Source organism: Somniosus microcephalus, chromosome 9 (genome assembly GCF_052327205.1).
Source record: "Somniosus microcephalus isolate GS21.2 chromosome 9, FLI_Smic_1.0, whole genome shotgun sequence".
NCBI classification, from domain to species: domain Eukaryota; kingdom Metazoa; phylum Chordata; class Chondrichthyes; order Squaliformes; family Somniosidae; genus Somniosus; species Somniosus microcephalus.
This window is the reverse complement of record NC_140995.1, coordinates 95,943,810-95,970,205: the sequence shown is the minus strand read 5'-3', so window position 1 is coordinate 95,970,205 and position 26,396 is coordinate 95,943,810.

Sequence of the window (26,396 nt, the reverse complement as noted above, 5' to 3'; positions counted from 1 at the left end):
TACCGGAATGCGACACATGCGGTTACCAACCAAACTCCAGCCATGATGTTCTTCAATCGAAGACTATGATGCCGCTTGGATTTGGTTAAGCCAAACGTCAGAAGAGATGTGGAGAACAGGCAGTTTCAGAATATGAATGAAAGGCCGACGAGGAGTTTTAAGATAGGTCAACCAGTTTTGGCCCGGGACTACCGCACAGAGAAATGGCAGCCAGGAACGATCTGTACACGGCAAGGACCTCTAATGTATACCGTGGACGTTGGAGAGAGCATTGTAGGACGCCACGCTGACCAGATTCTAGAGTCACTGGAAAACGTCAACCCCACACCACGGTCTGATGCACCTGGCGATGAAACCGAAGTACCAATTGCATCTACTGCAGAATCAGTGATATTGGAAGCAGACGAACCAAACAATGACATTGATCCCGACGCAACCTTGCCAGAAGAACCTGATATCCCAAAGAGGCGTTATCCAGACAGAATCAGGAAGCCTCCTCAAAGACTGAACTTATAATTGCTTAACTTCAACCAATGTATCTAGCAACCGTAATTGTAATTGTCATTAGTTATTATTTAGTTGTTAAATGAATGTTATGTACTGTTTATCTAAAAGGGGAGGAATTGTTGTGTATGTACCTTTAAGGGAATAACTGGTCTCAGACTGCAGTACCGGCAGTGACCACGCCCGTATAAAAGGCCCTAGCAGGCTTCTGTAGTTTCAGATTCCAGGTTGTCTCCATTCAGTAAAGGCTTGTTATAATCAACTCCTGCAGTCCGTGTCTCAATTATACATGGACATAATAGAGTCGAACTCAGTCTTTTCGTTAGGCACCTCCGTTCCTACACCATCTTGTTTATGTCTAGTACGATGATCCACTAATTTAAGGTCATGTTGCTTGTTCTTTATTTTATATTAATATGCAAAAATAAATTGCAGTGTTTGAAGTGAGTGAGTCTAGTCATAATGGCTGTACTCTATGTGAAATAAAGCAGATTAACAATTCAGTTCTGGCCTCATCTGATCAAATGTTTTCTGGTCTGCCTTTAGAGAGGTTGAAGAAGTGCACAAATCAAAGACAGAAATATCTCACCCATGTCATAAGGGGGTATTATTGTTACACCCTCAGGTTACACTATTGTGCAAGTAGATCTAGGGCAGCATGAGACAATTCTCCTAAGACACTCAGACTGCTTACAAAAGTGACTGACGCCATTAAACCCGAGATGGCAGAACCAAATTTATAATAGATATTTTTAATCATAAACAATTCTTTCTTTCAAGATAAATGGTCCAATTCTTGGATATTTTTATCCACAAACCCTGGATTGCTAAGGCTGATCATGGCGTGCTAACTACATTAGTGATACCTACTCTTACAGTACAACAGTCCCTTTAAATGAGACAAAAGGAGGTTCACAGACACATCATAGTGAATTTGCCCTCAATCGTTACAGAGAAGTGCTTTGCTTCTAGTCAGCATCTTATCAGACAGCCCTGATGAGATGGAGAACCCACCACAGTGACACGATTAATCTGCGCTGTCTATGTCCTACTCCTTAATTGTCAGCAACACAATAACTGTGAAAAAGGGTCTTGAACAGTTTCCTTTGAATAAATGGTCCATCTAAGATAGAATAATGCATATACCTCACATATTTCTGTATTACAGAATTCTTTGAGCTAAATTTCCTAAGACCCTGAACATTCAGGCAAAGCGCGTGGCAATTTGGAAATTTGTGGGTATCTACAATGCCTACAATTTTCCTATGTGCGAGGCCCAGCTACTGGCATGGGGGTCTCTGAAAATTCAGCCCTTTATAAGCTGTCTTTTCACTCAAAATGCTTTGCTTGTCTTCACTGAGCTTTTGATTGAATGTGTTATGATAAGGTTTACATACTCAAGTGAAGGAGTAAAGTTCTGTGTATATTTGTAAGATTCTATCTTTTCCTCTGGTTATTCTCTTGGGCCATGCTTGATTTTCTTCCACTTTTCAAGCATGACCAATCAACAACGTTTTAATTTATCAGACTGAGATTTTATTCATCATCCCTGGTAATTATTTATATATGTTCACGGCAGATTTCTGGATGAAATCCTTCATCTTAATTAAGGCAAGAGTCTTCAGTTTTTCCATGCTATCACAAATACCCCTACCCACAGAAACAGTAACTCCTGTCACTTTGCTTTAAAATATAAAAGCCATTGTACAATGAAAGTCAGGTATACTGGGCCCCATTTCCCTCTTGCTGTTCACTGGAATATAATCAGTTGCTGGCTAAGAAAAAATTGGTCTCACTTAAGCATGGATTTTTTTTCCCCTTTGTTGGACAGTAGCAAGTTTTCAACAGTGGTATCGACAGACAACACTGTTCTTGCCTGTTTTTGGCATTTCTCACTGGTAGTTCTAGGCTTGGAGTGCATTTTCTGATGCTTACCATGCCTCTGCTCTGAGGTTCCAGGGAACACTTACACTTTGCTGTTGTTGCTCAGTAAATTCCAGAGCACGTGCTGTCTCAGAGGATCATGTATTGAATTGGCACTGTGCATGCTGAGAGTTGTACTTCCAGACACTCTTGGCGTGCCGCAAGTTATAATGGAGAACCATCCCAGCACTAAGGCTGGAGGCCAGCAGAAGTCAGGCAGCAAGGCCAGAAGGAGCTGGGGAATGCTGAGGTCCTGTCAATGGGAAGGCTTGGAAAGAGACCATTCCCACTGTATAAAGTAAGGTGAACTCAGATAGGTGCATTGTTACCCATCCTGGAGTATACTTTTAAAAGTAAGATTAGGCTTTTAAGAGGGCAGACGTGATATTTTAGGGGTATATGGTGAGGTGGGTGAGGAAGTGTCACCGTAGTTATATCTCGAAGAAATTTATTTTTCTGGTAGACTGAGATTGGGTAGAAAATTGAAATTTGAAATATAAGAGAAAGGTTTGCACAGTGAGATTGGTGAAAAGCAAATGTAGACATTAATCAATTATAATGGAGAAAAACAGAGACTGATTTTAACCAAAATGGGAAAAAAATGAGCTTTAAAGGAAGGACTATTCACTACAGACTCCACAGTCAGGATATTTCTTATAGATTCAAAACTTTTCATTATATAGACTGATATTAGCAGTCACCATGTCTATACATTTAAATGTAAAAATAAAAAAACACAAATGATGGAAATATAACAAAAAATAGGTTAATGTTTTGTATATGACTCTTCATGAGAATGCCATCCGATGAATAGTTAGCACACAAAACATTCACCTATCTTTCTCCTTTCACTATGCATTTTCAGTGTTTTCTGTTTATGTACATGTAAATGTCTGTTGGTGTGGCAATCACTTCTTAATGCCCACCACTGGCACAGAAAAAAATTGGATAGGCCCTTTGAGCCTGTAAGTAGATGCCAGCTTTTTAAGTTTTGAAAAATCTTTATTTGGAATAATTAATCTAGTGTGGATGTTCCTGCCCATGTGCAGTCTGACCCTTTTCACACGTAGGCAGGTAAACTGTCCCTCCTCATCTATCTCAACCTGTCCTCAGCCTTTGACACTGTTGACCACACTATCCTCCTCCAACGGCTCTCCTCCATTGTCCAGCTAGGTGGGAATGACCTCACCTGGTTCCATCCAGTTGTAGCCAGAGAATCACCTGCAATGGCTTCTCTTCCCGCACCTGCACCGTTACCTCTGGAGTCCCCCAAGGATCTAGCCTTGGAACGCTCCTATTTCCCATCTATATGCTGCCCCTCGGCGACATCATCTGAAAATACAACGTCAGGTTCCACATGTATACTGATGGCAGGCGCATGGGAACACCACCACCTCCAAGTTCCCCTCCAAGTCACACACCATCCTGACTTAGACGTATATCGCCGATCCTTCATTGTCGCTGAGTCAAAATCCTGGAACTCCCTACCTAACAGCACTGTGGGAGTACCTTCACCACATGGGCTGCAGCGGTTCAAGAAGGTGGCTCACCACCACCTTCTCAAGGGCAATTAGGGGTGGGCAATAAATGCTGGCCTTGCCAGCGATGCCCACATCCCATTAACGTATAAAAAAAACACCCATCTTTATCTCACTGCCACCTCTCTCGACCCCTCCACTGTCTCTGATTTGTCACACTGCTTCTCCGACATCCAGTGCTTAGTTGGAGGAAATTTCTGCTCATCCAGTACTGGGTGAGCAGAAATTTCCTCCAACTAAGTATTGGGAAGACCGAAGTCATTGTCTTCGGACCCTGCCACAAGCTCCTTTCCTATCTCCGACACCATCCAACACCCTGGCAACTGTCTGAGGCTGAACCAGACCATTTGCAACCATGCTGTTATTTTTGACCCTGAGATGATCTTCTGACCACATATCTGCTCCATCACCAAGCCCACCTACTTTTACCTCTGGCACATTGCCCGAATCTGCCCCTGCCTCAGCTCAACTGCTGCTGAAACCCTCATTCATGCCTTTGTTACCTACAGACTCGACTTTTCCAATGCTCTCCTGGCCAGCCTCCCATCTCCCACCCTACATAAACTTGAGCTCACCCAAAACTCTGCCGCCCGTGTCCTAACCCATTCACCCATCACCCATGTGCTCGCTGACCAGGCTCTCGGTCCAGCAACGCTTCAATTTTAAAATTCTCATCCTTGTTTTCAAATCCCTACATGGATTTGCCCTCCCTATCTCTGTAATCTCCTCCAGCCCTACAACCATCTGAGATCTCTGCGCTCCTCCAATTCTGGCCTCTTATCCTTCTGTGGCTCAATGTCAATTCTGTTTGATAACGATCCTGTGAAGTGCCTTGGGATGCTTTACTAAGGTGCTATATAAATGCAAGCTGTTGTTGTTGACTGTGGTATTGTGATGAATGTCTATATATTTTTTTCTATTCAAAACACACAAGTGTAAGACAAAGGCACAGGTTTTCCTTTGCCATTCCAAATAATTTTGCAGATAAGCTGGCCGGGCAGGGACCGAAAAATCGGACAGGAACCCCTCCAACTCCTCAACCTCATCTGACACCACTTCTGAGAGTTTCTGTCAAAGTGACATTGGCCGCATAATACTTTTGCACAAATATAGGTGAGCATATTATAATAAGACACAGGTACCCATAAACACATAGGCCTTGATTTTCATTGGGCCATGAGGCGGGCTTTGAGGTGGGCGGGGTGTTAAAATCGCAAAAAAATGGCGGGCGGAACCCCCTCCCCCACCTGGTTCCTGACTCCGAGCAATTTTTACTCAGGCGTGTCTGATGGTCCCAAATCCGTCCCGCATCCAACAGGCGGGACTGGTCTTTAAGGCCCTTAATTACCACTAAATGGCCTTTATAATCCTATTTTAACAGGCCCTTGCAACTTTAACCCTTTTCCCACGTAAAACACGCCTGGTGGGAATCACGAATGTGAAACCTGGCGGGAGCACTATTGCATTGGTGACTTTCAACTGCAGGTCAAGATTAAAGTTGAGATTTGATCAGCCATGATTTGCAGGTGGCAGGACTTTGTGGTCTCAGGTCTGGGGCAACTTTTACAAGGCTTTACCACACCTGTGGAAGGTTGGTGCCTCACACCCATCTCCATTGTGACGTCCTGGGAAACCCCTCTCGCCACCTTCACTCAGCGCTTCCTCGACAGAGGCATATACCAGAAGCATGGGAGCCATTTATTTCCTTCCCATCTGAGCATTAGAGGAGCTCGAGCACCAGCCGCTGCTCACCCACCTGAAGCTGCACAGGCCAGAAGGGGCCAGCGCCTGGAAGCCCGTCAGTGCAGGAGATACCCCCCAAACAGGGTCTACAGAGACAGGGTCAGCTACCTCAACATGTCTGAGCAGCAGTGCCAACGGCGGCTCCGACTTTCGTGACAGGTAGTGACTGACATCTGCGCAATGATACAGCAAGACCTGCTGCCCAGAGGAGCAGGTGGACAACCATTACCAGTGGCCATCAAAGTCACCACCGCACTCAACTTTTTTGCCTCAGGCTCATTCCAGGGATCATCAGCAGGCATCAGCAGCATCTCCCAGGCGGCCGCACACACTTGCATCATGCAGGTAACCAATGCCCTCTTTGCCCTCGTGCACAATCACATCCATTTCACCAGGGATCGAGCAAGTGTCACGGTGCAAGCGGTTGGATTAGCTCATCTGGCAGGTTTTCCAAGGGTGCAGGGCATTGTTGACTGCACGCATGTGGCCCTTAGGGCACCCCATCGCAATCCAGGTATTTTTGTCAACCGCAAGGGCTTCCACTCCCTCAACGTTCAGCTGGTGTGTGACCACAAGAAGGAAATTCTGCATGTTTGTGCCATGTACCCTCGCAGTTGCCATGACTCCTTCATACTGCGCCAGTCTAGTGTGCCTCTGCTATTCAGGCCGCCAGACCAGCTTAACGGATGGCTACTTGGAGACAAGGGCTATCCCCTGAGGTCTTGGCTAATGACGCCATTGAGGAGACCAGCCAACAAAGCTGAGGAGCGCTACAACTCCAGCCACATGTCCACCAGGTCCATTATCGAGCAAACCATCGGTTTGCTGAAGATGTGCTTCAGATGCCTGGATAGATCAGGTGGAGCCCTACAGTACTCAGTAGCCAGGGTCTCCAGAATCGTCGTAGTTTGCTGTGTACTTCACAACATGGCACAGCGTCATGGCTTGCAGATTCCTGAGGACGAAATGACTCCTCACATATCCTCAGAGGAGGAGGAGGGCGTGTGGTAAACCACGTTCACTATCGTATCACTGTTAGTAGTTAGCACTGTTCACCACTGTTCGTTATAACTGTATCACTGACCACTATTGTATCACGGTACGAGGTCGCCTCTTGCCACACTGCTATACCTGGGATGACCACCGCCGACTCCGCCTTGGCTCCACCCACCAGGCCAGGTATAAAGGTGAGCGACTGACTGGTATTCCTCCTGCTTGGATCGGATCACCCACGAGAGTGGGCTCTGTTATTTAGTCAATAAAAACCTTTAGTCACCTTCGTAACTCTTCGCCTTTTATTGGAGGAATTGATAGGTATATCAATTTTATTGACTAAATTTAATGATGTCCGACAACGAGTCACAACCGGCGGAGGAGCCACCAGCGCAGCTCCCAGGAGCACAGCCACACCAGCCAGCTTGGCTGCGAGCCCTCAGACCGCCGTACCTGGACCTGAACCCACGAGCAGCAAACTCAGCCGCAGACTTTAAACACTGGCTGGTCTGCTTCGAATCATACCTGAGAGAATCCAGCGTCCCTCAGGCATCCAAACTAAGTGTCCTGCAGGCGCAACTGAGCCCGAGAGTATACACTCTCATCGAGGACATGACTACCTACGAGACCGCCATCAACCTGCTGAAACAGAAGTACCGGACCCCGGTAAACTACATGTACGCTAGGCACCTCCTAAGATCACGGCCGCAACAGCCAGGAGAATCAGTAGCCGAATTCTCACAGGCGCTATATGCACTCGCCAGGAACTGTGACTTTAAATCGGTGTCGGCAGCCGAAAATACTGAAGATAATATCCGCGACGCATTCCTGAAAGGCCTACGGTCCGAGTACTCACGGCAAAGACTGCTGGAAGCTAAAGACCTCAGCATGGAAAAAGCTGAAGCCCTCGCTATCTCCCTGGAAGTGGCCCACCAAGATCAGGAAGCATTCACCAGGTACTGCTCGCGACCCTGGGACTCGGGCCCGACCCCTACCACAGCACCCTTCCCAGCGCCGCCCCCGGGACCTACCTCTGCGTCGGCGTCCCGGACCCGACCGGCCCCGCCACCCCCGGCACCGGCCCCGACATCGGGCATCCGCGATCGGGCCGCCGGCTGTTTTTTTTGTGGCCAGGAGAAGCACCCGAGGTCGCGCTGCCCAGCCAAGAACTCCACATGCAGAACCTGCCTGAAGAAAGGCCACTTCTCCAAGGCCTGCAGGAGCGGATCCTCAGAGGCCAGCAGTGCCGCATGCGAACTATGGGGGCGGCCATCTTCGTTTAGGGCAACTGAGGCCAGCATCCCCACACATGAGTCATGGGGGTGGCCATCTTTGTTTAGGGCAACTGAGGCCAGCATCCCCACACATGAGTCATGGGGGCGGCCATCTTTGATTAAGGCAACCGACCCCAATAGTGCCTCATGTGAGCTACGGGGGCAGCCATCTTCTCCGTCATTTTGCCCTACCTCGTGGGAGACGCCATTTTACTCACCACGCCCGACCGCCTCGCCCGCAGATGACAACGACTCGCTCAGCTACACACTAGCTTCCGTCACCCTGGACCAAGCCCGCCCGCACCATCTGTCCAAGTCAATGATGGACATCAAAGTGAACGGCCACGCCACGACCTGCCTGTTCGACAGCGGAAGCACGGAGAGCTTCATCCACCCAGACACGGTGAGCCACTACTCCCTCTCTGTCCTACCAACGCGCAGCCGAATCTCGATGGCATCGAGGTCCCACGCCACGGACATCAGCGGCTACTGTGTCGTGACCCTGTCGGTTAAGGGCATGGAGTATAAAAACTTTAAACTCCTCGTCCTCCCCCATCTCTGCGCTGCCGTCCTACTAGGGCTGGACTTCCAATCCCACCTCCAAAGCGTAACCCTAGCATACGGTGGACCCCTCCCCCCACTCACAGTCAACAACCAGCAAACGTTAAACCGCCCACCGCGTAACACCTGCAGCCTCTCCACCCTCAAGGTCCCGCCACCCTCTCTGTTTGCTAACCTTACCCCTGACTGCAAACCCGTCGCTACCAAGAGCAGGCGGTATAGCGCCGGGGACAGAGCCTTCATTAGCTCTGAGGTGCGGCGCCTCCTGAAAGAGGGCATTATCGAGGGGAGCAGCAGCCCCTGGCGTGCCCAGGTCGTAGTCGTAAAGACCGGCGATAAAAACCGCCTGGTCATCGACTACAGCCAGACCATAAACAGATATACCCAGCTGGACGCATACCCCCTCCCCCGCATATCTGACATGGTCAATCAGATTGCACAGTATAAAGTATTCTCGACCATCGACCTGAAGTCGGCCTACCACCAACTCCCTATCCACCCTGAGGACCGCCAGTATACCGCCTTCGAGGCGAATGGGCGCCTATACCACTTCCTTAGGGTCCCCTTCGGTGTCACTAATGGGGTCTCGGTCTTCCAAAGGGAGATGGACCAGATGGTTGACCAGAACTGCAGGCTACATTCCCCTATCTAGATAACGTCACTATCTGCGGCCGCGACCGGCAGGAACATGACGCGAATCTGGAGAAATTCCTCCGTACGGCCCAACGGCTGAACCTCACCTACAATAAGGAGAAATGCGTGTTTAACACCACCCGCCTTGCCATCCTCGGCTGCGTAGTGGAGAACGGAATCATCGGCCCCGACCCAGAAAGAATGCGCCCCCTCATGGAGCTACCCCTCCCCCACTGCCCTAAAGCACTTAGGAGAACCCTGGGGCTTTTCGCCTACTATGCCCAATGGGTACCCAATTACGCGGACAAAGCCAGACCCCTCCTGAAAGCCACTTCCTTCCCCCTCACGGAGGAGGCGTGCGCGGCCTTCTCCCTCATTAAGGGAGACATAGCCAAGGCCACGATGCACGCAGTGGACGAGTCCATCCCCTTCCAGGTGGAGAGCGACGCATCCGACTTCGCCTTAGCCGCCACCCTAAACCAGGAGGGGAGGCCAGTGGCCTTCTTCTCAAGGACCCTACAGGGCCCCGAGATCCGACATTCGTCGGTCGAGAAAGAGGCCCAGGCGATCGTGGAGGCAGTACGGCGCTGGAGGCACTACCTGGCAGGCAAACGATTTACCCTCCTCACCGACCAGCGTTCGGTGGCTTTCATGTTTAATAACAAGCTGAAGGGCAAAATCAAGAATGACAAGATTTTGAGATGGAGAATCGAGCTCTCCACCTACGATTATGAGATCTTGTACCGGCCAGGCAAGCTGAACGAATCCCCTGATGCCCTTTCACGAATGACATGCGCCAGCGCGCATATCGATAGGCTTCAGACCCTCCACGACCAGCTCTGCCACCCCGGAGTCACCAGACTCTACCATTTCATTAAGGCCCGCAACCTGACCTACTCCATCGAGGAGGTCAGGACCATGACCAGGAACTGCCAGACCTGTGCGGAGTGCAAACCGCACTTCTATAGGCCGGACCGAGCAAGCCTGATCAAGGCCACCCGCCCCTTCGAGCGCCTGAGCATCGACTTTAAGGGGCCCCTCCCGTCCTCTGACCGTAATGTGTACTTCCTCAACATCGTTGATGAGTACTCCCGTTTCCCCTTTGCCTTCCCCTGCCCCGACATGACCAGTAGCACGGTCATCAAGTGCCTGAATGCCCTCTTCGCCTTGTTCGGGTTCCCGAACTATATACACAGCGACCGGGGCTCCTCCTTCATGAGCGAGGAACTCCGGCAATTCCTCCTAGAGAGAGGTATTGCAGCAAGCAGGACCACCAGCTACAACCCCAGAGGTAACGGTCAGGTGGAAAGAGAGAACGCGACGGTATGGAAGGCCGTCCTCTTAGCCTTAAAGTCTAAGGGCCTCCCAACCTCCCGCTGGCAAGAAGTCCTCCCGACAGCGCTGCACTCCATCCGGTCATTACTTTGCACGGCCACTAACACCACCCCCCATGAACGAATGTTCGTTTTCCCCAGGAAGTCGACTACGGGAACCACTCTACCAACCTGGCTGACCGCCCCGGGGCCGGTCTGGCTGCGGAAACACGTGAGGGCCCATAAAACGGACCCCCTGGTCGAGAGGGTGAACCTCCTGCACGCCAACCCCCAGTACGCCTACGTGGCGTACCCAGACGGGCGGGAGGACACTGTCTCCCTACGAGACCTCGCACCCTCAGCCGATCCGGAAACACCGCCACCACCCCCCCCAACCCCAGCCCAGGTAGACGGCATGCCGGAACCCCACGAGCCCTCGCCGACCACGCAAACACCAGCATCAACACCGGATAAGGCACCAGCACCGGATAAGGCAACACCACCGCTGCGGCGATCGGAGAGGCTTACGAAGCCTCCGGACAGACTGACCTACCAGAATTGGTAGTACACTTCACCCCGCCGGACTTAATTCTAAACAAGGGGTGAATGTGGTAAACCACGTTCACTATCGTATCACTGTTAGTAGTTAGCACTGTTCACCACTGTTCGTTATAACTGTATCACTGACCACTATTGTATCACGGTACGAGGTCGCCTCTTGCCACACTGCTATACCTGGGATGACCACCGCCGACTCCGCCTTGGCTCCACCCACCAGGCCAGGTATAAAGGTGAGCGACTGACTGGTATTCCTCCTGCTTGGATCGGATCACCCACGAGAGTGGGCTCTGTTATTTAGTCAATAAAAACCTTTAGTCACCTTCGTAACTCTTCGCCTTTTATTGGAGGAATTGATAGGTATATCAGGGCGAAAATGAAGATCCTGCAGAGGCCCATCAACCAGCGGCAGCATTATGCGAGAACATTGCTGCCCAGGATGCAAGGAACACACTCATCCTGGCCAGATTTGCTTAGTCTAGTCAAACACTTTTACTTCGCAGCTTCTTACCAGAGCATCGACAATGGCCAAGAACCTACGGATTCCTATCTATTTGACCAGCATACTGACAAGTGCAAGTAATCCTAAGCCCTCAATGTGAAAGTCCCATTCGCGAAATGACACACGCCACAACTGCAACAGTTGCAATCAGAATTTTTATGTACAAGAACCATGTGATGGCATTTTTACAATAAACACAACATTTCACGCAAGTGACTACCCTTGTGACTACTTGTGCAGGATTTTCCTCTTACACGTGCTCCTACGTAATGCTTTCCCTGTGGCTTCAGCAGATGTGGAGGCCCCTTGCTCACTTTCCTGCTGCTCCTGTCTCGACACCTTTGGCGGGCGTCCTCTAGGTTTGCGAGCCTGTGAGGGCTCGTCAACAGTCTGCTGCTCCTGCGGCTGTGCAGGGGTTGAGACGCCTATCTCAGTTGGGTGCGGACTCCGGTGGGGCTCTGACTGAGGGCTCTGCAGTGGCATGGAAGTGTGAGCGCTTGGAGAGGAGCTCCCACTTCCTTGAGGTCTGCTACCAACCTCCCTCTCATGGGTCAGGTCCCCCTCAGCACCTGCAAGTGGCTGGAGAGCACCTTGCTGCACATCAGGGGGGCCATGGGGACCCGTATCTGCAATGGCAGTCCTACTCAGAAGGACTTCCATGAAGGTCTGGTTTATCTGTTCAACAGATGCCCATCGCTCCTCAAGAGATGTCATTCGATTCTGAAAAATGACCATGTTTTCCATACCCTGGCGACTAAGCTCCTCCATGGCCGTAGCCCTCCTCTCCTCTACCGTAGCCAACCTCTCCTGCATGGTAGCCAGCCTTAACACAGAGGTAGCCATCCTTTCCATGTTGATGCGTTGATGTGCCAATGACTCCACAAAGGCTCTGTTCATGTTCGCTATGGACTCCTCCATTCGCTCCACAATCACAGCGACCCTAGAGACAAAACCTGCCAGAGACTCCTGCATCTGTGCCTGGAGTTCCATCACCACTGATCTCATGGATGGACCCAGAGGCAGAGGGTCGATATGCTGCTGAGCCGAGCTGGCAGAGTCCTGCGCCCTCCGACTAGGACTCTCCCCTGCTGTCCCTGTCTCCACAATCTGCTGATGCTCACTTGTGAGCTGTGATACACCAGGTGACAACACTACTCTATGTCCCGAAGGTCCCACCGAGGTGTGAGTGTCTGCGCTGGTGTTGGGTGCGCAGAATTCTGCTGACGCTGCGCCCTCAGAGGTTCCAACTTCCTCTGAGGAGTCTGGCTGCACAGCCTCTTCTTCCTGGCTAGGGGGGACGGATGCTTGTGATGGTCCTGTGGGGGAGTAAAGGAAAGAATTACAGATGTGATGCCAAGGCTACATGCAGATGCTCATAAGTCCTTCTGTCACAGCTTGACAATCATTATCAGCGACTCATGCAATGTCAAAGAGAGAGATGGGAAACTTTTCTGTGACCAGCTTGCTGTGTTGCACCCGTCTGTCCATCCTCCATGCGTGAATCATCCTCAATACCAATGATTTCCAGGATGGCCTCCTCCCAGGGGGTCAGGTGGGCTATTGAGGCTGTCCCTCCTCCTGTCCTGGCTCGCTCTCTTTTGTTGTGAGCTCTCTTTTCCTGCAATGAGGGAGACAAGTGGAGGTTGAGTGAGAATGAAGGAGTGAGTGTATAGATTGCATAGCATAGACACTTAGAAGAAGACAAAGATGGAGTGAGGTTGCAAGACCAAGGGCCCTCCCTGTGTGTTGTCAGTTGTGTTCAAAGCATCAGAGTGAGAGGAAGTGTGAGGGCTGCATGGTGGAATAGTTCTGTGAATGTGAGCATAGCGAGCGAGGGAATGGGTAAGGGTGCATGGATGTCAGTGTCAAGTGGGATGTGGAGGAAGGGATTACTGAAGCTGAGTGCTGGTGAGGAAAGGCAATGGGGATCAGCTTGAGGGTGATGGGAAATTCATACTCAGTTTTCCAGTGTGCTGAAGGTCATGAAATCTTTTCCTGCGCTGTGTCCAGGTTCTGCGGGTGACTCCCAAGGAATTGACCTCCTCAGCCAGCTGCATCCACACAGCCTTGGTCTGAGTGGGAGGCCTCTTCCTCCCTGATGAAGGGATCAGGACCTCCCTGTTGGCCCTAGCCCCATCCACCAATGCCTGATGTGCTGCCTCGTCAAAGCGAGGAGCTGTTCTTGCCCTCCCACTTGTCATCTCTCCTGCAGGTCCCTCTGACACCAAATGGAGGAAGCTTGGAAGCCTGCAGATGAAGCAAGGCTTGCTGTGGACTTTAAATGCAGCAGCAATGATGATGTCATCGGAGGGGACTTTCAGTCATGAAAAACCCCCTTGCAAAGGCTTCCCACACTTTATCAATTGGCCAATTGAGTTAAAATTGCATCAATCTCCCACATCCATTTAAATTCGTGTGGGAAACACGAAATTCGGATAACACGACAACAGCCCGCACCTGAGCTAAAATCACCCCCATATTTACAGAGAAAGGTTTCTCGACCTTAGCACTGCAAAAGATAGATTTGCTTCCCTTGTAGGGCTTTAGAGCAGTTGTGCCAAATGATTGTCCAGGACCTGGGGCCCACCTCTATTAGGGACACTATGGCCAAAATTTTGCCGGCGCTCAGAGGGCAGATTCGGAGCTAGGTCCACTGTCAAAATAGAAAAGATTGACAGTGGGTTGGGATCCCACTGTCAACCCGCTTCCATGTCAGTTTCCCAAGTGTCGGGTCTGTCTGCGCTTTACAAACCCGACACTGAATGATGGGGGAGCCAATTGACATAGTTAAGAGCTTGTTAAAAGGTACTTAAATAGCATTTTACCATGTACTTGCCATTTTTCCAGATTTCTGATGAGTTTCATGGTACTCGGGGATCACATCAGGTAAGTGTGTCGGGTTTTCAATGAATCTCCATTGCTCTGAATAAGTGACAGCTGCAAAAGTGGTATAAAAGCTACCATTTCACAGCTGTTCACTTTCCAATGATAGATACTGGAGCCTTCAGGATTTGGAATACACTTTTCAGCTTTATGCAGGTTGGAAGTGTTTGGAGTAAACTCTCTATCCAGTGTCACCTCCTTGGAGCAACCTCTATCACCACTGACAGATCGCTTCTGTCATCTTAACTTTAGCTGCCATCCATTCCAGCAGCATCGGTACCCTTGAACAAATCTCACCTTGGTCCTCAGAATCCCAACATGATCAGCCTCAACACCAGCAGCACCGGGCACACCAGCATCACCAACAGCAACACCAACCTGTTCCGCAATCACCTGATACTGCACAGGACACAGGGCATCAGCATCCGACCACATTGCTGCCCGTGACACCAGGGATAGCCTCACCATGGCCACATTTACTTCACTTGACGCTGTACACCATGGCTGCTACATGATGCGCCAGGTTGGCACCACCCCACACCAACACCATAAAGCATCCCTACAATGCCCAATCCATTCCTTTCACACTCATCACCATTGCGGGGCGTAACGTTATGTCTCACCATTCACTGCAACTCACTAAGCCACTTCCAAAGGTGCACACAAATCTGTCCAAGAAGGCAAGCTGTGGAAAATTAAGATTTCAATGTTTCGCAACACATCAACAGAAACTTTATACGACCATTGCCTACCCTTGTGTGTTGTTAGTTGTTATGATTGGACAAGGATAAGGATGAGTGTGTGGGGTGGCTAGTGAGATGGGGATGTGGTGATGTAGATAGAGAGAGAGGGATGGGTGTAGGTGCAAGGTAAGTTGGTGTGAGTAAGGATGGGCAGGAGTAGGTTAGGGAAAGCAGAGTGATGAGGATATGATGAGTGGCACAGCAAGATGAGGTTGAGTGTGGCTTTGCAGTAATGTTTCATGATCTATTGAGATCATTGAAAGGTTTGCACCGCTGCAACCAGGCACTCATGACAACATCCCTGCTTGTGCCCTCCTGTGCAATGTGCAACCAGGCTGCGTTGGTGTCCTGGGGGCGTCTCTTCCGCCTATTGGAAAGGAAGAGAACCTCCCTGCGTGCTGTGACTCCCTCCATAAGCATATGGAGGGAGTCAAGGGAGGGCCTGGGTGCAGCCGTACACTTTTGTGCAGTGTTTGTCAGTGTTTGCAGCACCTCAATGCTGTAGAACACTGACAGCACAACTGTCAAAATCAATTTGCGCATGGTCCCTTTAAACAAACTGGCTGATGACGCATCATCAAATGACGTCAGCAGACCCATTTCCTTTTAATTGGCTGGGAACCTCGCAGGGTGGGCTTCAGAAGCTCAATCAACTGAAAATTCTTCTAACAGTGCGGGATGGAGCCGGGAGCGGGGTCGCCACCTGCCACCTACCTCGGCCGCACAGAGCCCGTCTCGATAGGTGAAATCGCAGCCTATATTTTCAGTCTATAAATGTTCAACTGGTTTGCACTCATGTCACCTAATAATGCATATCAATGCTTGCAATCGTTATCTAGGCAGCTGCCATTTAAAGGTGTCTGGGTGGCTGCTTGGAGAGCTACCCCCTATAGCACTGGCTAATGACCCAATTAGAAACCTTGGTAATTACACATATAATGAGGCTTATTGTGTCACCAGGGCTGGGAATTTCCTCAGAAAGGATTAAGAATGTGCAGAAGGACAGCAAGGTGAGTCAAGTGTGAAGGAATGAGCCATACCTATTCAGAAAAATACACCATCCTATGAATAGAATTCTGACTTTATTAAAACATGACAAACTGGGTTTAAAAATCTAAAAGCCTCAATGACACAAAGCTGTAAACAGCATACAGGCTTTTGAGATAAGATAAGTTGTAAACACAAAGCTGTAAACACCATACAGGCTTTTGAGGTAAGATCAGTTGTTGACACTGAAACAATAGCACTATTGAAGCAGAGGGTTAGAGCTTCCAGAAAACCTGAGCTTTGGAAAGAACACAATAAAATATATCCAGTTAAATTGTTTTAAACCAACACTTTGTAAACAGGCACATGAAAGAGCACAATGGTATAATGTTAAGGTGTCATAAACGAACACTTCGGGAAACAGAAACACAGAACATTAAAGAAATATATGCCTTCATAAATATGACATCAAATGAAACAAGGAGACACAGGGCTGGATTTTCATTCAGGAGTCGGGTTGGAGGCGGGACTACAACTTTCGGGGTTGTAGTCCCGCCTCCATCGAGATGCGGCCAATCCACGCGATTTTAACTTGATTGACCTTGTTGAGCCCGCCCAGCGGGCTCAGCAGGCCAATTAAGGGCCACTCGGCAACAGGTGACATCACAGACTGAAATTTCATCTGTCAAGAGATTTTGACAGAAGAAATATCAGTGTTTCACAGCTGTTTGAAGCTGTCAAACACTGACAGTCTTACTTGTAACTTGAGTCCTTCTCCACAGACTCAGTTAGAAATCTCTCCTGCACAGAAAGCTGCAGGCTGTCACTTTTGACAGTTCGCAGCCATTCTGCTTTCTGTGCCTGTGAGATGAGGGACTCCCCGAACCTAAAGGAAGGAAAGCTGAAAAGGTAAGAAAATGTATGTAAAACATATTTAATCACTTTAGACACACCAAACACACTTACCTTTGCACTCATGCACACATCACTCACCTGAACACTGACATCTCGACCCCTCCAAGTCCTTCAACCCGACTCCTCCAACTTGGCGTGGTTTGGAGCCATCGGAAATCCCACAGTTCAAGCTTAAACATAGGGATTAGGCTAAAAACTGCCTTTTAACTACCTGTTAACAGGCAGTTAATTGGCACTAATCCCTTCCCGCCTCGGTGAGGCGGATCCCAGTGCGGGGCGGGTACCTGCCTCCTTCGAAACTGGCATGGAGGCGGGTCGGGGGCGGGATGGGATCGGGACCCCCAATTTCAGGAATTTAACCACCCCGCATTCCTCCAATCCTGACTCCACAGCACACGAAAATTGAGCCCATGAAGTCTGTAATACAACCAACTGAGGTAGCTAGGAAGACAATCATGTACTCAGTTGAAGTGTTTTTAATTTACATGTTGTAAAAGATACAAACAGAAGACTTTGTAAATATGACATCAATAGATGTACCAAGCAATCACATTGTTTTTGTGTTGAACTTGGAACACATAGGAGACACGAAGTCTGCTTACAACCAGCTAAGGTGACTTAAGAATTGAATAGAAGTCCTTTGTAAAAATGGCATCAAATAGAACCACTGCTGTCACATTGTTTTTATGATAAGTTTTGAACACCTACACAGCAGACAGAATTCTGCAAGCCACCAGCTGAACTGACTGTAAGAATAGCAGGGGTCAACAGAAAGATGACTAGAGATAATTAGCTTGCATCAGCAGAAAACTTCAAAGAATATACCACTGAAAAAAGGGTATAAAATATAGAACTTTCAAATAGGAAGATAGAATTAGCTGGAAAGGGCAAAGCAATTCTCAGCTTCAGAGACAGTGCGGAGCGAGAGTCAGCGGGAATCGCGGTGCAGACCGACGGCTGTATAAAAGGCTCCAAGAGACCAGGTAGGCCTCAGTGCGGAGCGAGAGCTGACGGGAATCGTGGAGCGACGGCTGTATAAAAGGCTCCAAGAGACCAGGTAGGCCTCAGTGCGGAGCGAGAGTCGGCGGGAAACACGGAGCGGAGCGGCAGCTGTATAAAAGGCTCCAAGAGACCAGGTAGGCCTTAGTGCAGAGCGAGAGTCAGCGGGAATTGCGGAGCGGAGCGGCGGCTGTATAAAAGGCTCCAAGAGACCAGGTAGGCCTCAGTGCAGAGCGAGAGTCGGCGGGAATCGCACAGCAGAGCGGCGGCTGTATAAAAGGCTTCAAGAGACCAGGTAGGCCTCAGTGCGGAGCGAGTGTCGGCAGGAATCGTGGAGCGGAGCAGCGGCTGTATAAAAGGCTCCAAGAGACTAGGTAGGCCTCAGTGCGGAGCGAGAGTCAGCGGGAATCGCGGAGCGGAGCAGCAGCTGTACAAAAGGCTCCAAGAGACTAGGTGGGCCTCAGTGCGGAGCGAGAGTCAGCGGGAATCGTGGAGTGGAGCAGCGGCTGTATAAAAGGCTCCAAGAGTCTAGGTAGGCCTCACTGCGGAGCGAGAGTCAGCGGGAATCGCGGAGTGGAGCAGCGGCTGCATAAAAGGCTCCAGAGACACAGGTAGGCCTCAGTGCGGAGCGAGAGTCAGCGGGAATCACGGAGCGGAGCAGCGGCTGTATAAAAGGCTCCAAGAGACTAGGTAGGCCTCAGTGCGGAGCGAGAGTCAGCGGGAATCGTGGAGTGGAGCAACGGCTGTATAAAAGGCTCCAAGAGACTAGGTAGGCCTCAGTGCGGAGCGAGAGTCAGCGGGAATCGCGGAGCGGAGCAACGGCTGCATAAAAGGCTCCAGAGACACAGGTAGGCCTCAGTGCAGAGCGAGAGTCAGCGGGAATCGCAGAGCAGAGCGGCGGCTGTATAAAAGGCTCCAAGAGACCAGGTAGGCCTCAGTGCGGAGCGAGTGTCGGCAGGAATCGCGGAGCAGAGCAGCAGCTGTATAAAAGGCTCCAAGAGACCAGGTAGGCCTCAGTGCGGAGCGAGAGTCAGCGGGAATCGCGGAGCGGAGCAGCGGCTGTATAAAAGGCTCCAAGAGACTAGGTAGGCCTCAGTGCGGAGCAAGAGTCAGCGGGAATCGCGGAGCGGAGCAGCGGCTGTATAAAGGGCTCCAAGAGACTAGGTAGGCCTCAGTGCGGAGCGAGAGTCAGCGGGAATCGCGGAGCGGAGCAGCGGCTGTATAAAAGGCTCCAAGAGACTAGGTAGGCCTCAGTGCGGAGCGAGAGTCAGCGGGAATCGTGGAGTGGAGCAGCGGCTGTATAAAAGGCTCCAAGAGACTAGGTAGGCCTCAGTGCGGAGCGAGAGTCAGCGGGAATCGCGGAGTGGAGCAGCGGCTGCATAAAAGGCTCCAGAGACACAGGTAGGTCTCAGTGCAGAGCAAGAGTCAGCGGGAATCGCGGAGCGGAGCGGCGGCTGTATAAAAGGCTCCAAGAGACCAGGTAGGCCTCAGTGCGGAGTGAGAGTCAGCGGGAATCGCTGAGCGGAGCGGCGGCTGTATAAAAGGCTCCAAGTGACCAGGTAGGCCTCAGTGCGGAGCGAGAGTCAACAGGAATCGCGGAGTGGAGCAGTGGCTGTATAAAAGGCTCCAAGAGACCAGGTAGGCCTCAGTGCGGAGCAAGAGTTGGCGGGAATCGCGGAGCAGAGCGGCGGCTGTATAAAATGCTCCAAGTGACCAGGTAGGCCTCAGTGCGGAGCGAGAGTGAGCAGGAATCGCGGAGCAGAGCGATGGCTGCATAAAAGGCTCCAAGAGACCAGGTAGGCCTCAGCGCGGTGCGAGAGTCAGTGGGAATCGCGGAGCGGAGCGGCGGCTGTATAAAAGGCTCCAAGAGACCAGGTGGGCCTCAGTGCGGTGCGAGAGTCAGCGGGAATCACGGAGCGGAGCGGCAGCTGTATAAAAGGCTCCAAGAGACCAGGTAGGCCTTAGTGCAGAGCGAGAGTCAGCGGGAATTGCGGAGCGGAGCGGTGGCTGTATAAAAGGCTCCAAGAGACCAGGTAGGCCTCACTGCAGAGCGAGTGTCGGCAGGAATCGCGGAGCAGAGCAGCAGCTGTATAAAAGTCTCCAAGAGACCAGGTAGGCCTCAGTGCGGAGCGAGAGTCGGCGGGAATCGCGGAGCGGAGCAGCAGCTGTATAAAAGGCTCCAAGAGACTAGGTAGGCCTCAGTGCGGAGCGAGAGTCAGCGGGAATCGCGGAGTGGAGCAGCAGCTGCATAAAAGGCCCCAGAGACACAGGTAGGCCTCAGTGCAGAGCGAGAGTCAGCAGGAATCGCGGAGCAGAGCGGTGGCTGTATAAAAGGCTCCAAGAGACCAGGTATGCCTCAGTGCAGAGCGAGAGTCGGCGGGAATCGCAGAGCAGAGCGGCGGCTGTATAAAAGGCTCCAAGAGACCAGGTAGGCCTCAGTGCGGAGCGAGTGTCGGCAGGAATCGCGGAGCAGAGCAGCAGCTGTATAAAAGGCTCCAAGAGACCAGGTAGGCCTCAGTGCGGAGCGAGAGTCAGCGGGAATCGTGGAGCGGAGCAGCGGCTGTATAAAAGGCTCCAAGAGACTAGATAGGCCTCACTGCGGAGCGAGAGTCAGCGGGAATCGCGGAGCGGAGCAGCGGCTGTATTAAAGGCTCCAAGAGACTAGGTAGGCCTCAGTGCGGAGCGTGAGTCAGCGGGAATCGTGGAGTGGAGCAGCGGCTGTATAAAAGGCTCCAAGAGACTAGGTAGGCCTCAGTGCAGAGCGAGAGTCAGCGGGAATCGCGGAGTGGAGCAGCGGCTGCATAAAAGGCTCCAGAGACACAGGTAGGCCTCAGTGCAGAGCGAGAGTCAGCGGGAATCGCGGAGCGGAGCGGCGGCTGTATAAAAGGCTCCAAGAGACCAGGTAGGCCTCAGCGCGGAGCGAGAGTCAGTGGGAATCGCGGAGCGGAGTGGCGGCTGTATAAAAGGCTCCAAGAGACCAGGTAGGCCTCAGTGCGGAGCGAGAGTCAGCGGGAATCACGGAGAGGAGCGGCAGCTGTATAAAAGGCTCCAAGAGACCAGGTAGGCCTTAGTGCAGAGCGAGAGTCAGCGGGAATTGCGGAGCGGAGCGGCGGCTGTATATAAGGCTCCAAGAGACCAGGTAGGCCTCAGTGCAGAGCGAGAGTCGGCGGGAATGGCAGAGCAGAGCGGCGGCTGTATAAAAGGCTCCAAGAAACCAGGTAGGCCTCAGTACGGAGCAAGAGTCAGCAGGAATCGCGGAACGGAGCGGCGGCTGTATAAAAGGCTCCAAGAGACCAGGTAGGCCTCAGTGCGGAGCGAGAGTCAGAAGGAATCGCGGAGCAGAGCGACGGTTGTATAAAAGGCTCCAAGTGACCAGGTAGGCCTCAGTGCGGAGCGACAGTCAGCAGGAATCGCGGAGCGGAGCGGTGGCTGTATAAAAGGCTCCAGAGACACAGGTAGGCCTCAGTGCAGAGCGAGAGTCAGCGGGAATCGCTGAGCGGAGCGGCGGCTGTAAAAAAGGCTCCAAGAGACCAGGTAGGCCTCAGTGCGGAGCGAGAGTCAGCGGGAATCGCGGAGCGGAGCGGCGGCTGTATAAAAGGCTCCAAGAGACCAGGTAGGCCTCAGTGCGGAGCAAGAGTCAGCGGGAATCGCGGAGCGGAGCGGCGGCTGTATAAAAGGCTCCAAGAGACCAGGTAGGCCTCAGTGCGGAGCGAGAGTCGGCGGGAATTGCGGAGCAGAGCGGTGGCTGTATAAAAGGCTCCAAGTGACCAGGTAGGCCTCAGTGCAGAGCGAGAGTCAGTGGGAATCGCGGAGCGGAGCGGCGGCTGTATAAAAGTCTCCAAGAGACCAGGTAGGCCTCAGTGCGGAGCGAGAGTCGGCGGGAACCGCGGAGCGTAGCGGCGGCTGTATAAAAGGCTCCTACAGACCTGGTAGGCCTCAGTGCAGAGCGAGAGTCAGCGGGAATCGCGGAGCGGAGCGGCGGCTGTATAAAAGGCTCCAAGAGACCAGGTAGGCCTCAGTGCAGTGCGAGAGTCAGCGGGAATCGCGGAGCGGAGCGGCGGCTGTATAAAAGGCTCCAAGAGACCAGGTAGGCTTACCAATCTCCGATCTCCAAACTCGGAGGGAAGGTTGAGAAATAAATGGTAATCGAAGTGTGATGTCACCAGAAAGCAGGTAAGTGATGGTTTGGTGAGTATTTCTCTCTTTTTTAAACTTAAACTCTGTGGGTTATTGTTTCTAAAGTCTCTGGTGTAGCGGGCACTGTTTATAAACCAGGGTCATTAAATATACCATTTAACTGTAGTGTAATTGGTGGGATTGATTTGATTTAATTTAATTGCAATTAATTAAAGGGTAAGTCATGACAGGAGAGCCCGGCCCCGTGGTATGCTCCTCCTGCGCTATGTGGGAACTCAGGGACACTTCCTGTGTCCCTCACAACCATGTGTGCAGGAAGTGTGTCCAGTTGCAGCTACTGGCAGACCGCATTGCGGTGTTGGAGCAGCGATTGGATACATAATGGACCATTCACAATGCTGAGGACGTCGTGAATAGCACATTTAATCAGTTGGTCACACCGCAGGTAAAGGTGGCACAGGCAGAAAGTGAATGGGTGACCAACAGGCAGAGTAGTAGGCGCAGGCAGCTAGTGTAGGGGTCCCCTGTGGCTATCTCCCTCTCAAACAGATATACCGCATTGGATACTGATGGGGGGAATGGCTTACCAGGGGAAGGCAGCAGCAGCCAAATTCCTGGTACCAGGGGTGGCTCTGCTGCACAGGACGGGGGGAAAAAGAGGGGTAGAGCTATAGTAATAGGGTATTCTATTGTAAGGGGAATAGACAGGCGTTTCTGCGGCCGCAAATGAGACTCCAGGATGGTGTGTTGCCTTCCTGGTGCAAGGGTCAAGGATGTCTCAGAGCGGCTGCAGAACATCTTGGAAGGGGAGGGTGAACAGCCACTTGTCGTGGTGCATATAGGTACCAACGATATAGGTAAAAAATGGGATGAGGTCCTAAAAGCTGAATATAGGGAGTTAGGAGGTAAATTAAAAAATAGGACCTCAAAGGTAGTAATCTCAGGATTGCTACCAGTGCCACGTGCTAGTCAGGGTAGAAATAGAAGAATATTTCAGATGAATACGTGGCTAGAGGAATGGTGCCAGGGGGAGGGATTCAAATTCCTGGGACATTGGAACCGGTTCTGGGGGAGGTGGGACCAGTTCAAACCAAACGGTTTGCACCTGGGCAGGGCCGGGACTGATGTCCTAGGGGAAGTGTTTGTTAGTGCTCTGGGGGAGGGTTTAAACTAAAATGGCAGGGGGTTGGGAACCTGAGCAGGGGGACAGAGGAAAGGGAAACAAGGATAAAAGCAAAAGACAGGAAGGAGAAAAACAAAAGTGGCAGTCAGAGAAATCAACGGTTTAAATCAAACATGGCTACAGTAAATAATAATTCTAATAGGTCTAAGAGCATTAAAAAAACAAGCCTGAAGGCTTTGTGTCTTAATGCGAGGAGCATTCATAAAAAGGTGGATGAATTAGCTGCGTAAATAGAGGTAAACGAATATGATTTGATTGGGATTACGGAAACATGGCTCCAGGGTGGCGACGGCTGGGAACTCAACATCCAGGAGTATTCAATATTCCAGAAAGATAGGCAAAAATGAAAGGGAGGTGGGGTAGCATTACTGGTTAAAGAAGGGATTAACACAATTGTAAGTAAAGATATTAGCTCTGATGACGTGGAATCTGTATGGGTAGAACTGAGAAATACCAAGGGGCAGAAAACATTAGTGGGAGTGGTATATAGACCTCCAAACAGTAATGCGGAGGTTGGGGATGGCATTAAAAGGGAAATGAGAGAAGCGTGCAAAAAGGGCACAGCAGTCATCATGGGTGACATTAATCTACATATAGATTGGGCTAACCAAATTAGTAACAATACTATGGAGGAGGAATTCCTGGAGTGTTTACGGGATGGTTTCCTGGACCAATATGTCAAGGAACCAACCAGAGATCAGGCCATCTTAGACTGGGTATTATGTAACGAGAAAAGATAAATTTGCAATCTTGTTGTACGAGGCCCCTTGGGTCGGAGCGATCATAATATGATCGAATTCTTCATTAAGATGGAGAATGAAGTAGTTGACTCAGAGACTAGGGTCATGAATTTAAATAAAGGAAAATACGATGGTCTGAGGCACGAATTGGGTAGGATTGATTGGGGAATGTCACTCAAAGGGTTAACGGTGGATAGGCAATGGCAAACATTCAAAGACCGCATGGATGAACTACAGAATTTGTTCATCCCAGATTGGCATAAGAATAAAACAAAAAAGGTGACTCAACCGTGGCTAACAAGGGAAATTAGGGATAGCATAAGATCCAAGGAGAGGGCATATAAATTGGCCAAAAAAAAGCAGTAATCCAGAGGATTGGGAGCAGTTTAGGATTCAACAAAGGAGGACAAAGGGATTAATTAAGAAAGCGAAAATAGAATATGAGAGTAAGCTTGCCGGGAACATAAAAACGGACTGTAAAAGCTTTTATAGATATGTGAAGAGAAAAAGATTGGTGAAGTCAAGCGTAGGTCCCTTGCAGTCAGAATCAGGGGAATTTATAATGGGGAACAAAGAAATGGCAGACCAATTAAATGCATATTTTGGTTCTGTCTTCACAAAGGAGGACACAAATAACCTCCCGGAAATGCCGGGGAACATAGGGTCTGATGAAAGGGAGGAACTGAAAGAAATCAGTATTTGTAGGGAAATGGTGTTAGGGAAATTGATGGGATTGAAGGCCGATAAATCCCCAGGGCCTGATAATCTACATCCTAGGGTACTTAAGGAAGTGGCCCCAGAAATAGTAGATGCATTGCTGATCATCTTTCAACATTCGATGGAATCTGGAACAGTACCCATGGATTGGAGGGTAGCTAATGTTACCCCACTATTCAAAAAAGGTGGCAGAGAGAAAATGGGGAACTACAGACCGGTAAGTCTGACATCGGTAGTGGGGAAAATGCTAGAGTCCATTATAAAAGATGTAATAGCAGAGCGCAGGATCGGACAAATTCAACATGGATTTATAAAAAGTAAATCATGCTTGACTAATTAACTGGAATTTTATGAGGATGTAACTAATAAAATAGATAAGGGAGAACCAGTGGATGTGCTGTATTTGGACTTTCAGAAGGCTTTCGATATGGTCCCACATAAGAGATTAGCGTGTAAAGTTAAGGCACATGGGATTGGGGGCAAGGTATTGACTTCGATAGAGAACTGGTTGGCAGACAGAAAGCAAAGAGTTGGAATAAACGAGTCTTTTTCCAAGTGGCAGGCAGTGACTAGTGGGGTACCGCAGGGATCGGTCCTTGGACACCAGCTATTCACAATATATATTAATGATCTAGACAAGGGAACTAGATATAATGGCCTAGAAATTCAGTTCGGACGCTATTGCGGCACTAAAGTCGGGCGCTCGTCAAATTTAGCGGCCGCCGGAAAGTGCAGGCGAGCTCGCCGAAATTCAGTAGATTTGGCCAACTTTTTGGCCGAGCGCTGCAAAAGGCGTTGGAACCCTGTGTTCAGGCGCTAATCCGGCGATGCAGCCTGATAACGCCGATTCCGGGCGCAGCGCAGGTGCGATCATGTGGTGAGTGTCAGCAGACACCCTGACGCCGGCCAGCTCTTAAAGGGGGAAGGGTCAACTTTGACTGCAGCCACGCCCTGCATGCTGTAGCCCTGCAACTAGGCCTCAGGACTGGTTGTGTGCCATATCAACGCCTGGAGGTCATGGAGAGGGCCCGTGAAAGAGCCCAGCGGTTCTCTGAGCATGCGCTGGGTGTGCTCCTTCATGGGGTGCGCAAAAGAAGACGGGTCGTGTGCCCGGCTAGTGGCAGGAAGGCTCCCAGGAGCCAGTTCAGGGAGGCGTGGACCAAAATTGCCCGGAGGGTCTCCTCCAACTCCGATGTTCCCAGGAGTGCGGACCAGTGCCGCAAGAAATACAATGACCTATGTCGGCTGGTCAAGGTGAGTACCCTTTCCAATGTCCCCCTCATCCTTGCATGTGCACCTCCCATTAGGGCCAAAGGGACATCCAAGGTCTAATGCCCAGCCCTGCTGCCGCTGCAATGGCACTTGCATGTTAATCAATAGCTCTTTCTGCACTTACCACACTGTGCAAGCTATTCCACCATGGGAGGCCTCACACACAGCTACAGGGCACCACACTGTGCAAGCTATTCCACCATGGGAGGCCTCACACACAGCAACAGGGCACCACACTGTGCAAGCTATTCCACCATGGGAGGCCTCACACACAGCAA